Source organism: Solanum pennellii, chromosome 12 (genome assembly GCF_001406875.1).
Source record: "Solanum pennellii chromosome 12, SPENNV200".
Taxonomy (NCBI): domain Eukaryota; kingdom Viridiplantae; phylum Streptophyta; class Magnoliopsida; order Solanales; family Solanaceae; genus Solanum; species Solanum pennellii.
Window position 1 is genome coordinate 39,351,816 of NC_028648.1, and position 11,996 is coordinate 39,363,811.

The 11,996-nt window shown below is 40.1% G+C and overlaps 1 pseudogene; it reads right to left on the bottom strand.

Moving 5' to 3' along the window:
• Positions 1-2,765: 2,765 nt before the first annotated feature.
• LOC114075294 lies at positions 2,766-11,595 on the bottom strand (annotated as a pseudogene).
• Between the last annotated feature and the right edge of the window lie 401 nt (positions 11,596-11,996).

The window sequence follows — 11,996 nt, forward strand, 5'->3', positions numbered from 1 at the left end:
ACAGAAAGAACTCATTTTCGTTTGCTTTTTCTTAAAAATATTTTATGGTCTAGACGTCGTAGAGAGTTGAGAAGTTGAAGTTTTTTTAATTCTTGGAATTGGAATGTCATCAATAGAAATTCAGTATTTTGCAACGATAAAAAACTGGAGTAAATTTTCGGGAGAACGGAAACCCCTTTATAAAGATAAAAATGAATTAATTAAAGTTAAGTTCTTTCTTTGGCAAAATTTTCGATTAGAAGATTTATCTTATATGAATCGTTATTGGTTTGATACCAATAATGATAGCCGTTTCAGTATCTTAAGGATACATATGTATCAATATTGAAAATTAATTGATATTACTATATACCCTGTCTCGTATAGAGTATTTGAAAGCAAATAAATGCAAACATGCCTTGTTTTACATCTCAATCAAATCTAATTCGAGTACACAATACTAGATCAATAAAATAAGGTATTGATTAGATCTAGAAATTAATCAATAGAATCTTCTTCATTTTAGAATTTTAGGTTTCAATTTTTCGCTTTTGTGACTGAAAAAAATTTACCTACCGCCTTTTGGATTCCTATATGAATCAAATTTAAAATTTGATTAATTTATTGGCATTGCTAAAATTAAAGGTTCATAAAGAAATTAAGTCTATATACCACGTTCAAATTACTGGCATTATTATTACTGATCAATAAAATAAAAAAAATCCATATATGCAAAATAAAGAAAGGGGAAATTCATTTATGGTAAAAAATTCTTTCATTTCACTTATTTCTCAAGAATAAAAGAAGGGATCCTTTGAATTTAAATTATTTAATTTCACCTAAGATACGGAGACTTACTTCACAATTAGAATTGCACAAAAAAGACTATTTATCTAAGAGATATTTGAAGAAAATTTTGGGAAAACGTGAAGGACTGCTAGCTTATTTGGCAAAAATAATAGAGTACGTTATAAAGAATTAATTAATTAGTTTGACATTCGAGAGAACTCGTTAATTTTATTAATTTGTAGAGTTATTTATTTTTCACTTATAAGTTTCGATTATATTTTCATATACTTATTTTCACTTTCAGTAATTCATGGCAGAATGAATCGTTAGAAAACTTATGACTGCGCCAACTGCAACAAAATACCTCATAATAGTCCATATGGGGCCTCAGCACCCATCAATGCACGGTGTTCTTCGAAATATCGTTACTCTAGATAATGAAGGTGTTGTCGACTGCGGGCTTTAGGTACTAATTCAATTAACTAAGTCTCTTAATTCTTGTTTGGCTTTGTGCCCAGCCAGCTCACATTTCGTAATTAAAAAAAGACTAGGACATCCCGTTCTTTTGATTTATGCTACATCAATCCCATAGAATGGGGTAGATAGGAGTTAATTACTGATGGGGCGTTCTGTTCAATATCTTTAAACGGTGACAATTGCTCAGTCTCTTTGATAGAATTGATAGATACGAAACCCTCCCCTTTCTATGGATTTTATCAATAAGATGAAAAAAAGACTTATCGTTTAATGCTCGACCTTTCTAGTGGAGAAATCCTATGGTTAGGAACGTAATTGATGTCCTTGGTACCGAAGTAAGGCTGACTGCGGACGATAGTTATGCATCCACCAGTAGTCAAGATTGAGAAATTGTACAGATTCTATTCGACGATTCATGTCTTCATTGGTAACTAATCACCTTTGGGTAGAAGCATGGTAACAAAAAGAAGAATGTCAACCTTAAGGGTCTTCTAACTGAAGATAAAAGACTGGTAATTGAATCAATAACCATAGTTACTAGACTATCACTTAAATTAGCTGTGACAGTATCTGTTTGTGCCACCTATATGTTTGATCTCAATGCAATTGCACAGAGGATCTTAATGCTTGCTTGGAGAGCGCAAATCCTTACGCGGTAAATCAATAGCATTGGATTTAGTTCTTTCCGTCTTTCTTACTTTCATGGGTTGGTTTGGCCTTTTTCCGAGCTATAGCAAAGAGTGATTTAAGCGCGTCATGTAAAACCTTGGCATTCATCTTGTTGTTGTTAAGCATATTTTGGGGTATGTTGTTGACACACTTCATCATAGTTTCTTTACTACTCCACTCCTTCATTTAATTTCATTCTTACTCCATATCCTGATGCAGATTAAGAGGAAAAGACTTTGATTGAGAAAGGGGCCTCCTCTGCATACGGCCTATTAGTTACTCACCCGGGTGACTACTACACTAGGTCTTTTCTTGTATTAGGACTCTTTATGCACTGAGACATTCCTTGAAAAAAGTGGCGACCTTGCTTCTACTTTTATCGTAGATAGCTAATATGAGTAGGAAATATTTTCAAGAAATGAATGGAATTTTCCAGTCGTAATAAGCTAATTAATTAGTACATTTATCTTGGAACTATTAAACTTTACCCGATGACCAAAGAAAAAACCAGTCTTACCATTGAATTTATTCTCTGATATCTATCTTTTTCCTTAACCACATCAAAGAGGAAATAAACCTTTTCTAGTTTTTCGAAAACTCTAATCCATTTGATGTCTGCCACCTTTCCCCTCCTCTTTCCTTCGTTAGCTTAGCTGCAATGGTCGCAGACGCAAGAAGCAGTTCCTCTATGGCAAATTGGAAATGTAGAAGTAGGTTGTGGCTTATAAATAGGAAGATAGGGGTTTAGCGAACCAACTTGACAGGTGCCCCCTTTACTCTATCTAACTTGGTGTGCACTCCTTTAGACCCTGGGAGAACATAGTTGGACATGCGCGCTACTCATATCGGTACTAGAAGACCCCAGTACAGGCCTGGAAGACTATGAGCCCCACATTCTGTGCGCGAGCCGAATGACGTAGGTACACAAGAGTACTTCGCGCCAAAACCATCTCCTTTTTATAGGTTCTACGGACTAATGCGTGCTGCTTTATCTAGGATAAAAGAATGATACATATGCCGGTCATTAGAAGGAATAACGGATACGCTCAAACTTACTTCTGAAATAAGAAGTAAAGCGGTCGTATCATGTAAAGAACCCAACTAATGAGGTTGGGATCGTTCCCACGAGGAAAATAGTTCAGACTTAACTTGAATCTATTATTACTACTATTTAGTCAATTATTTCCTTGGAAAGCAAAGACAATAAAAAAAAAGGGGGGTTTTTTACTTCTAAATGAATGAAAATAACTAGCTAAAAATTAAAGGAGACAACTAACAACTTCAAATGTTAGAGTTTAATCAATTAATCAAACTAACTAGTGTTTACGTGTTCCCCATAGGTCCATTACTTGATAATTCTAACTATAACAATTCTTTCCTAGTATCTTTCATGCAAAGTGATAAGTTATGTATTTCTAAATCCTTGGTTCGGCATCTAGAAAATTTCACTTCGCACCTTGGTCCGGCTACGTGTGTTGCTATACTAACCCTTATCTTTACCTCATATTAAGCATCGTATTCGATTTTTGACTAAGTTATTACCTCGTACCAATAAATACTAACCTATTAGATAGTATACACTAAATCTATGTTGATAATTCTTTTCCTGTTATCTACCTCCTTGGTCCGGAAAGTAGCATTAAGGCGAGTTCTAACGTTGGTCATCCGTTAAAAAGATTTCTAAGCAAAAGAATTATCAATACATGCAAGACACTATTCTAGAATTGTTATATTAGTTAGGTTTTACCCCATTATTCGCCTATGGTTCACACAACCCTAGTTATGGAGTTTAGTTACCCATAGTCATAATCACAATATTCAAATATATGATATAAGAATTTATGCAGTTACTTCAATGAGAAAGAGTAAAATCCAAAAGTTCATTTGATTAATCAACAAAAATCACCAACAATCAATTACAAGAGTCTAAAAATATTCAAGAGTCTAACCTCAAAAACGAAGTTTTTCAAACTATTTATAAAAAATAAAAAACCTAATTTAATAAGGACTCTATTTGCTGGAAATCTACCAAAACGCGGCTGGATCGACAGACCTCGCGACGGACCGTCATGGACTCCGTCGTCCCATACTTGTGCAATTTCTTCTGCTTCTCTCTTTTTTACCCTCGACGGCAGGTATGACGGATCATCACAGGCACAACGGTCCGTCGAGGGTCTCCGTTCCAAAACACTTGAAGTCTTGGAATTTTGGTACTGGGACTACTTCTCTGATCTTCATGACGAACCATCAGGACGTACCGTAAAGGCAACGACGTTCAGTCACGCACTCCGTAACCCCACACTTGGTCAGACTTCCCCATATTCCTTCAGCAGCTGTACTACGATGCCACCTACGGACCGTCACGGGCACGACGAACTATCACACACTCCGAAGGTGGTACTTTTCTGTATTTCTCGCTAGAAAACCTCCGCATTCATCTTTTAGACAGATTTCCTCCAAATAAAGAGAAACTTACATAGAAATTAGTACAAAAAGGCTTTTGGACACACTAAAATTAAGGAAAAAGCATTAAAAATATCGTGAAACAACAGTATATCAACACCCTCAACTTACATTTGTTGTTTTACCTCAAGCGACGCACTATGACTCAATACAAAATCTTTTTACAATAGTATCCATGTTTTATCCTTCGCAATCATTTGGCTATCAATCCCGATCAATCTCATCATATTTATACATGCTATCACTATTAGGCTTGAATTATGTGGAATCAGACAATGACACAGACTCACCATGCACTAACACCTATCCTCTTCAACTTCTCACTGAGGTGCTAATAGTTCTGGTATTGCTACTAGTGTCCTCACTTCAAAACAAAATCCTCATTTTTCACACAATGATTTCTGTTTGAGTATAAGTATTACATTTCAACCCTCACTCTCAGAACAAATTCACACTCATTCATACATATTGCCATAAGCTTACCCTTATTTTCACTGCTTTAAGTTCGCTTTACAACTCTTAGGATCACAATAGGACTTTCTTAGCTCGTAACATAGGCTCAGGGTCAGGTATGGTATATTTAGGTATACTTTAGTGACTTTTTGACCTCCTTGACATATCGGCTAAACATACCACTTTTTATCATTTTATTTCGCCCAATTTCTCATATTCTTTCACCTTGTTGTTTTCCCTTCTTTCGTCATATGTGTAAGTGACTATCTTCTTTTCTTGCTTGTATTTCTTGTATTTTTTATTTTTTATTTCTTTTTATTTTTTTATTTATTTATTTATTTTCACTTTTCTTTCAACTGATTCTTGAGTCACTTTACTTTTGGTAATTCTCTTTCTATGTTCTTTCAACCCCACTTTCCAGAGCATTCCTCATAATAGCCACCCTCAACTCATGGATTTTCCATGAGTCAAAGTACACAATACCCAAAGTTGGGTCAGGGACATAAAAAGGGTTGTTTATTGCATTATCCACCCTCAACTTATGCGTTGGCATAAGCTGCGGTGCACATTTCCAAGGAGGGACCAGGGCCAACACATTATTCTCAGAAAAGATCAGTTGGGGTGAAAAAGAAAGGTCTAGTGTAAGCTCAAATAATTTGGATCAATGAAGAATTAATTTCATTTGGTTTTCTTTTATTCAGGCTAAAAATGGTCTATATTGAACAAGGGCCTATGATCCTTTCCTAATTGTCTATTATAGCTTACTTTTAGGAGGACTAACCAGGCAAGTTCTAGCTCAGTACAAATAGTGGACTATTCAAATCTTCCTCACACTCACTTGACATCTAATTATTCTACCAGATTATCAGACACCTAGTTCAAATTTTAGACATAGGGTCATGCAGTGGTGTACCTCTATGTCATGCTTAGAGCCACAGATTTATCAATTACTATGCGTAGTCATGCATCATTTTCATTTTATCAGGATATCATTTTAGCCATCATGCTTCAGAATTAAACTATTTACACAAGATATAGACATGCTGATTCAACAGAAAAAATAATCAGTCTCTTGGGGAAAAAGAACACAGGCAAGAAAACTCCAAAAGAGGATAGTGATTGTTCTACTCAGACTTCACCCTAGCACTCACTTTCCATTTACCCCACCCCCAACAAAAAGACATGCAATTGTCCCCAATGCATAAAAAAATTTAAATACAAGAGTGGTAGGTGAAGAAAACCTGGGGCGCAAAGCGCCGAAATCAGCAAGCCGGTGGGTCCGGTTCCCCGGAACCCACTACCTCTATAATCTGGACACTCTCAGTAGTGTTCTCAGCATCAACATCACTATCAGCAGTGCCTCCTGCTATCTCTACATTTCTGGAGCCAGACGCCCCAGTGGATAATTCTACTGCTCTAAGCTGATGCGCCTCCTCATCAGCCAGCGAGGCTCTCCTCGCAGCCTCCATCTCACGGCGCTCCTTATTCCGTGCTCGAGCTTCATCCCCCTCTCGACCCCTACGCCTCTTGGCATGCTCTCGAGGGGGAGGTGGTGAAATCTCTTAATTGGAGAATAGGGCCGCTATCTGTGTCTTCAGCAGACTCTACAGAAGGGGCCTCAGACTAAAGTACCCTAGCCTCTAAGATCATATCGATGTCTGCGCGAAGACTGTCGACCGCAGCCTGAAGGGTCGACACTTCCACCAAAGGGGCTTCCCGGGCTAGCACCCGCAACTCAAAAGTGTCCAAGCACTGATGAACCTAAGCGATATTCCGCTCTGTGTGCTGTACCATTCTCCACTCCAAGTGCTCTTCTGCCTCAGCAATAGACCTCTGCATCCAAGGCTGGATGTGATGCAGAAGTGTAGCAATCTTCGCCTCTAATTTATGGACCATAGCAAGCCGGACCAGAGCGGGGAAAGGGGCTGAGTGAAAGGAGATGGGGGCAGTGCTACTACCCGGGATAGACTCGATCGGGGTAGTGTCAGTAGAAGCCGCTTGCCTAGATGTGTGGGCCTGTGCTACCGTATCAGCCAGATTGTCACCAAGTGGAGGCAACTCTTGACGGGGCCCTCTGCTTGGAACATACTCATTGGCCTCATCCCTGATGAGGCGGATATCAACAGTGCCCAGCGGGGTCTTGAGCTGATCAATGTGCCATAAAAGCACACATGCGGACCTGCATAGAGAAAATATCATGCACGGGAAAAGGTAAATAGTTGTGACATTAAAATCCCTCTCGTGCATGACCGCCTGTAGAAGCGAAGCAAAATCCACCTCAAACCCGGCTATCATCGCCACCATCAGTACTGCACGATCCCATGTGACTATATTATTAGCGGCTGTGGGGGAAAGGCAGTGGCGTATAATCAACCACAAAACTTTGTCGTGAAGGTCCGGTTAGCCTTCTTGATGGATACCTTCGGCTCGGTCACCCAGTCAGCACCCTCTCCATCAACGGACAAGTGCAGGGCCATCCACCTCTTTGTGGTCTCTCTCAGCGATGGCTCACGCAGGAATTGGCCATCTTTGACAATTTGCCATCGGTAGTAAAACTCGGCGGTGAGAGGGGCCCGGTTGGCATCAACATTCTCTCCGTATAGATACCGGCAGATGGCAGGAAGGGAGATATTAATCTCAATGCCACGTACTCAGACATGCTCCAGTGTGGCCTGTTTGGCGGGGGAAACCCTCCTATCAATCTGTGATATAAGAGTAGCCACGTAAGAGGCGTAGAACTCTCTAACCAACATTCACTATAACGTCGCAACGAACGCGCTGTCCACTCCAGTCGATTTCTGGTGAAGAGATTGTGGATCTCTGGCATAGTCGGGAGACTTCCCGTAAGGACCTGCGGCTCCAATGTAAGTGTCTGTGTCATGACTCCTTTGTCATTCAGGAACTTTGCGTTGGAATAAACTTGATACTTCCCGTCGACACACCATCGGTTGGGCTGGTCGGCGACTGGGGTGAGAGCACGAGTCAGTGAGCCGGGTGTGGATTCAAAACTGTCAGCCTCATCACACGAGGCAGACTGGGCAGCGGTGGCGGGTGCACTGACCTCAGCAGATCCGGAATCTTCCTCCGACCACAAACTCCTAAGGAGCCAGACGCTCCTTCTTCATTGGTAGTTGACCCAGAAGGTGTGCCGGTCAGTATAGGCGCCTCATCAGACTGGGAGGCTGTGACTACACCGGACACCACCTTTTTGGGCGTGGCTCTGGCAGCACGTGCAGCTCGGGATGGGGTGGAAGTGCCTGGGGGCACGTACTTAGGGTCATGCTCATCATAAGATCCAATGACCAGGCGGGCAGACAGGGCGACAGACTTCGATCACCTGCGTGCGTAGACTCGATCTTGTTTTGGTTCCATAATAGATAGTACCTGTAAAGAATCAATATTAGTAATAGAAGGAGCAAACAAGACAAGCAAAACCAAACAAAATAAATAAAAGAGTTAAGATGTAATGATGTTTCTATAGTAACAGTGAAACACGATGGACCAGGTGACGACTCGTCATGAGTACGACGAACCGTCATGAGGTCCGTCATGTCTTACTTAAACTATATTTATGTGGAGAACCCTGAAGGAAAGTGTCTGAAAAGTATGACGGTATATGCAGGACTGAACGTCACAGGTATGACGGTCCGTCGTAGGTGTCCGTCAGAGGACACTTGAAAAAATAAATAAATATGGAGACCCTTAGGAGAGGAGTCTCTGACCGTCATAACGGTTATGCAGGACGGACCGTCTAGGGTATGACAGTCCGTCGTAGTTGTCTGTTGGAGGACACTTAGAAAAGGTGAGAGACCCTTAGGAATAGGGCCTCTAACAACCAGAACGGTTGTGCAGGACGGATCGTCGTGTGAACGACGGTCAGACGCATGTGCCTGTTGGAGGACACTTAGAAAAAGTGAGAGACCCTTAGGAATAGGGTCTCTGACAACCAAAACGGTTGTGTAGGACAGACCGTCGTGGGATTGAGTGTCCGTCTCATGTGTCCTTTAGAGGACACTTAAAAAAAGTGAGAGGCCCTTCGGAATAGGGTCTCTGACAACCAGAACGGTTGTGTAGGATGGACCGTCGTGGGAACGACGGTCCGTCATATGTGACCATTGGTGGACATGTTGGGATAATTTGTCAGTGCGGTGTTAGGGATGTTGGGACGGACCCAATGACGGTTCGTTATGGGTACGACGGTCCGTCATCGGGGTCTCATTCTGTCATTCAGTAACAGAAGTGGGGATTCCCCATTCATCCCCATTGACCCAAATGGATTTGTTAGTGTTTTAACCTACATTTGTCTAACCCAAATACCTAGTAAACTAGCAATGCTAAATCACCTATTACTAGAGTTTTAATACGGAAATATTGAGGATTCTCAACCTAGTCAGATGGAATTTGTATTAAAGAATGAACCCATCAATAAGAACTAGGCTAGTACTAATTGATAAACAAAAAATGCAAAGTAAATTGATAGAAATTAGAGACACATACCTGAGAATATGAGAAAAACAAGCGAGGAAGATACTTGGTGATCAAGTAGAGACCCACAGCGGCAGCTCCGACTAGTAGATAGTGAATTTTAGGAATTGGGGAATTTGGGGAAAATGATCGGTTGTAAGAGAGAGGGTTTATGATCTTTGGAAGTTTAAAAGGGAGGGAAATGGGAGAAAAAGGGAAGGAATGGGGGTTTTAAATGGTTATTTTTTAAAAAAAAACTAGCCTGGTCAGGTCGGGTACACTTCATTAATGACGCGACGAGTCCCCGACGACGGTCCGTCGCAGTTGTGACGGTCCGTTGTTAGTTCCGTCGCGTGTGCCCTAGTTTGAAAATAACAACGCCAAAATTTGATACGCTCAAACTTACTTCTCAAATAAGAAGTAAAGCGGCCGTATCAAGTAAAGAACCCAACTAATGAGGTTAGGATCGTTCAGACTTAACTTGAATCTATTATTACTACTATTTAGTCAATTATTTCCTTGGAAAGCAAAGACAATTTAAAAAAAAGGGGGATTTTTTACTTCTAAATGAATGAAAATAAGTAGCTAAATAAAAGGAGACAACTAACAACTTCAAATGTTGGAGTTTAATCAATTAATCAATGTAACTAGGATTTACGTGTTCCCCACAGGTTCATAACTTCATAATTCTAACTATAACAATTCTTTCCTAGTATCTTGCATGCAAAGTGATAAGTTATGTATTTATAAATCCTTGATCCGGCATCTAGAAAATTTCACTACGCACCTTGGTCCGGCTACGTGTGTTGCTATACTAACCCTTATCTTTACCTCATATTAAGCATCATATTCGATATTTGACTAAGTTAGTACCTCGTACCAATCAATACTAGCCTATTAGATAGTATTCACTAAATGTATGTTGAAAATTCTTTTCCTATTATCTACCTTCTTCGTCCAGCAAGTAGCATTAAGGCGAGTTCTAACGTTGGTCATCCGTTAAAAAGACTTCTAAGCGAAAGAATTATCAATACATGCAAGAAACTATTCTTGAATTGTTATTTTAGTTAGTTTTAACCTCATTATTCGCCTATGGTTCCCACAACCCTAGTTATGGATTTTAGTTACCCATAGTCATAATCACAATATTCATATATATGATATAAGAATTCATGCACTTAGTTCAATGAGAAAGAGTAAAATCCAAAAGTTCACTTGATTAATCAACAAAAATCACCAACAATCAATTACAAGAGTCTAAAAATATTCAAGAGTCTAAAAATATTCAAGAGTCTAACCTCAAAAACGAACCTAATTAAATAAGGACTCTATTTGCTGGAAATCTATCAAAATGCGGCTGGATCGATGGACCTCGCGACGGATCATCGTGTTTATGACGGACCGTCATGGACTCCGTCGTCCCATACTTGTGTAATTTCTTCTAACTATCTCTTCATTACCCTCGACGGCAGGTATGACGGATCGTCACAGGCGCAACGGTCCGTCGAGGGTCTCCATTCCAAAACACTTGAACTCTTGGAATTTTGGTACTGGACTACTTCTCTTATCTTCATTACGAACAAGCAGGAGAGACCGTAATGGCTACGAGTCCGTCACGCACTCCGTAACCCCACACTTGGTCAGACTTCCCTATCTTCCTTCTGCAGCTGCACTACGATGCCACCTACGGACTGTCACGTGCACGAAGAACCCTCACAAGCTCCGTAGATGGTACTTTTCTGTATTTCTCGCTCAAAAAACCTCCGCATTCATCCATTAGATAGATTTCCTACAAATAAAGAGAAACTTACATAAAAATTAGTATAAAAAGGCTTTTGGACACACTAAACTTAAGGACAAAACATTAAAAATACCGTGAAACCACGGTATATCAATAACCGCCATGAAAAGATTCCTCGTGTATTATCTGTAGAAAAACTATGAATGGTAGCTAGTAATACAGAGTTTATTGAAAATGTTCCTGAGACACAACATGAAAAAGTAACAATATTAAGAAACGAGGACCAAGAATGAAAAAGGGGTAAGAATTACTGAATGAATACGAGAAGTGGCTAATACCCGAGGCATAAAAGAAGCATTTTCTATGGGATACCGAGACCACCATCCACCCCGACCTAATTTATGATAGGCCTACTAACTTCCTGGCAAAATGCCTACGGTTAAAAACCACCGGACATGTCAAGGTCCAAATTCGAATTGGTTCCGGGTCCTAGTCAGAGACCACTATGTTCACGCCGGCGGTCCAACAAATAGGGGAAGTAGTTGTATCTTTCTTTCCATTAAAAACGACACGTTTCGCCTACTCCCTCCCCGTGCCCACTAGCACTCCTATCCAAAGCAAAGAGAGGGCGAAAAATTTCCGCCAAAGCAGTATAAGTAGGCTTCTATTGCTACGTAACAATAAAGTAGGATATCAATTTGCGCCCACATGTTTGAATTTTAGGGTAAAGATCTTGCTTGTTATACGAGATCCGACATATCCAATAAAGTGAAACAGTGTTCCATTTTTTTGGCGCATCCTTCTGCATTGGCGACGAGTGTAGTGCCACAATCCCATTCATAATTTTTTATCTACGTAAGACATAACCCATAGCACTGGCGACGTCTTTGGCATAAATCAAAGGAGGATGTATAGCTAATATAGGTTTTTTGGAACAGGATTTGATTCTGCAAGCAATTCA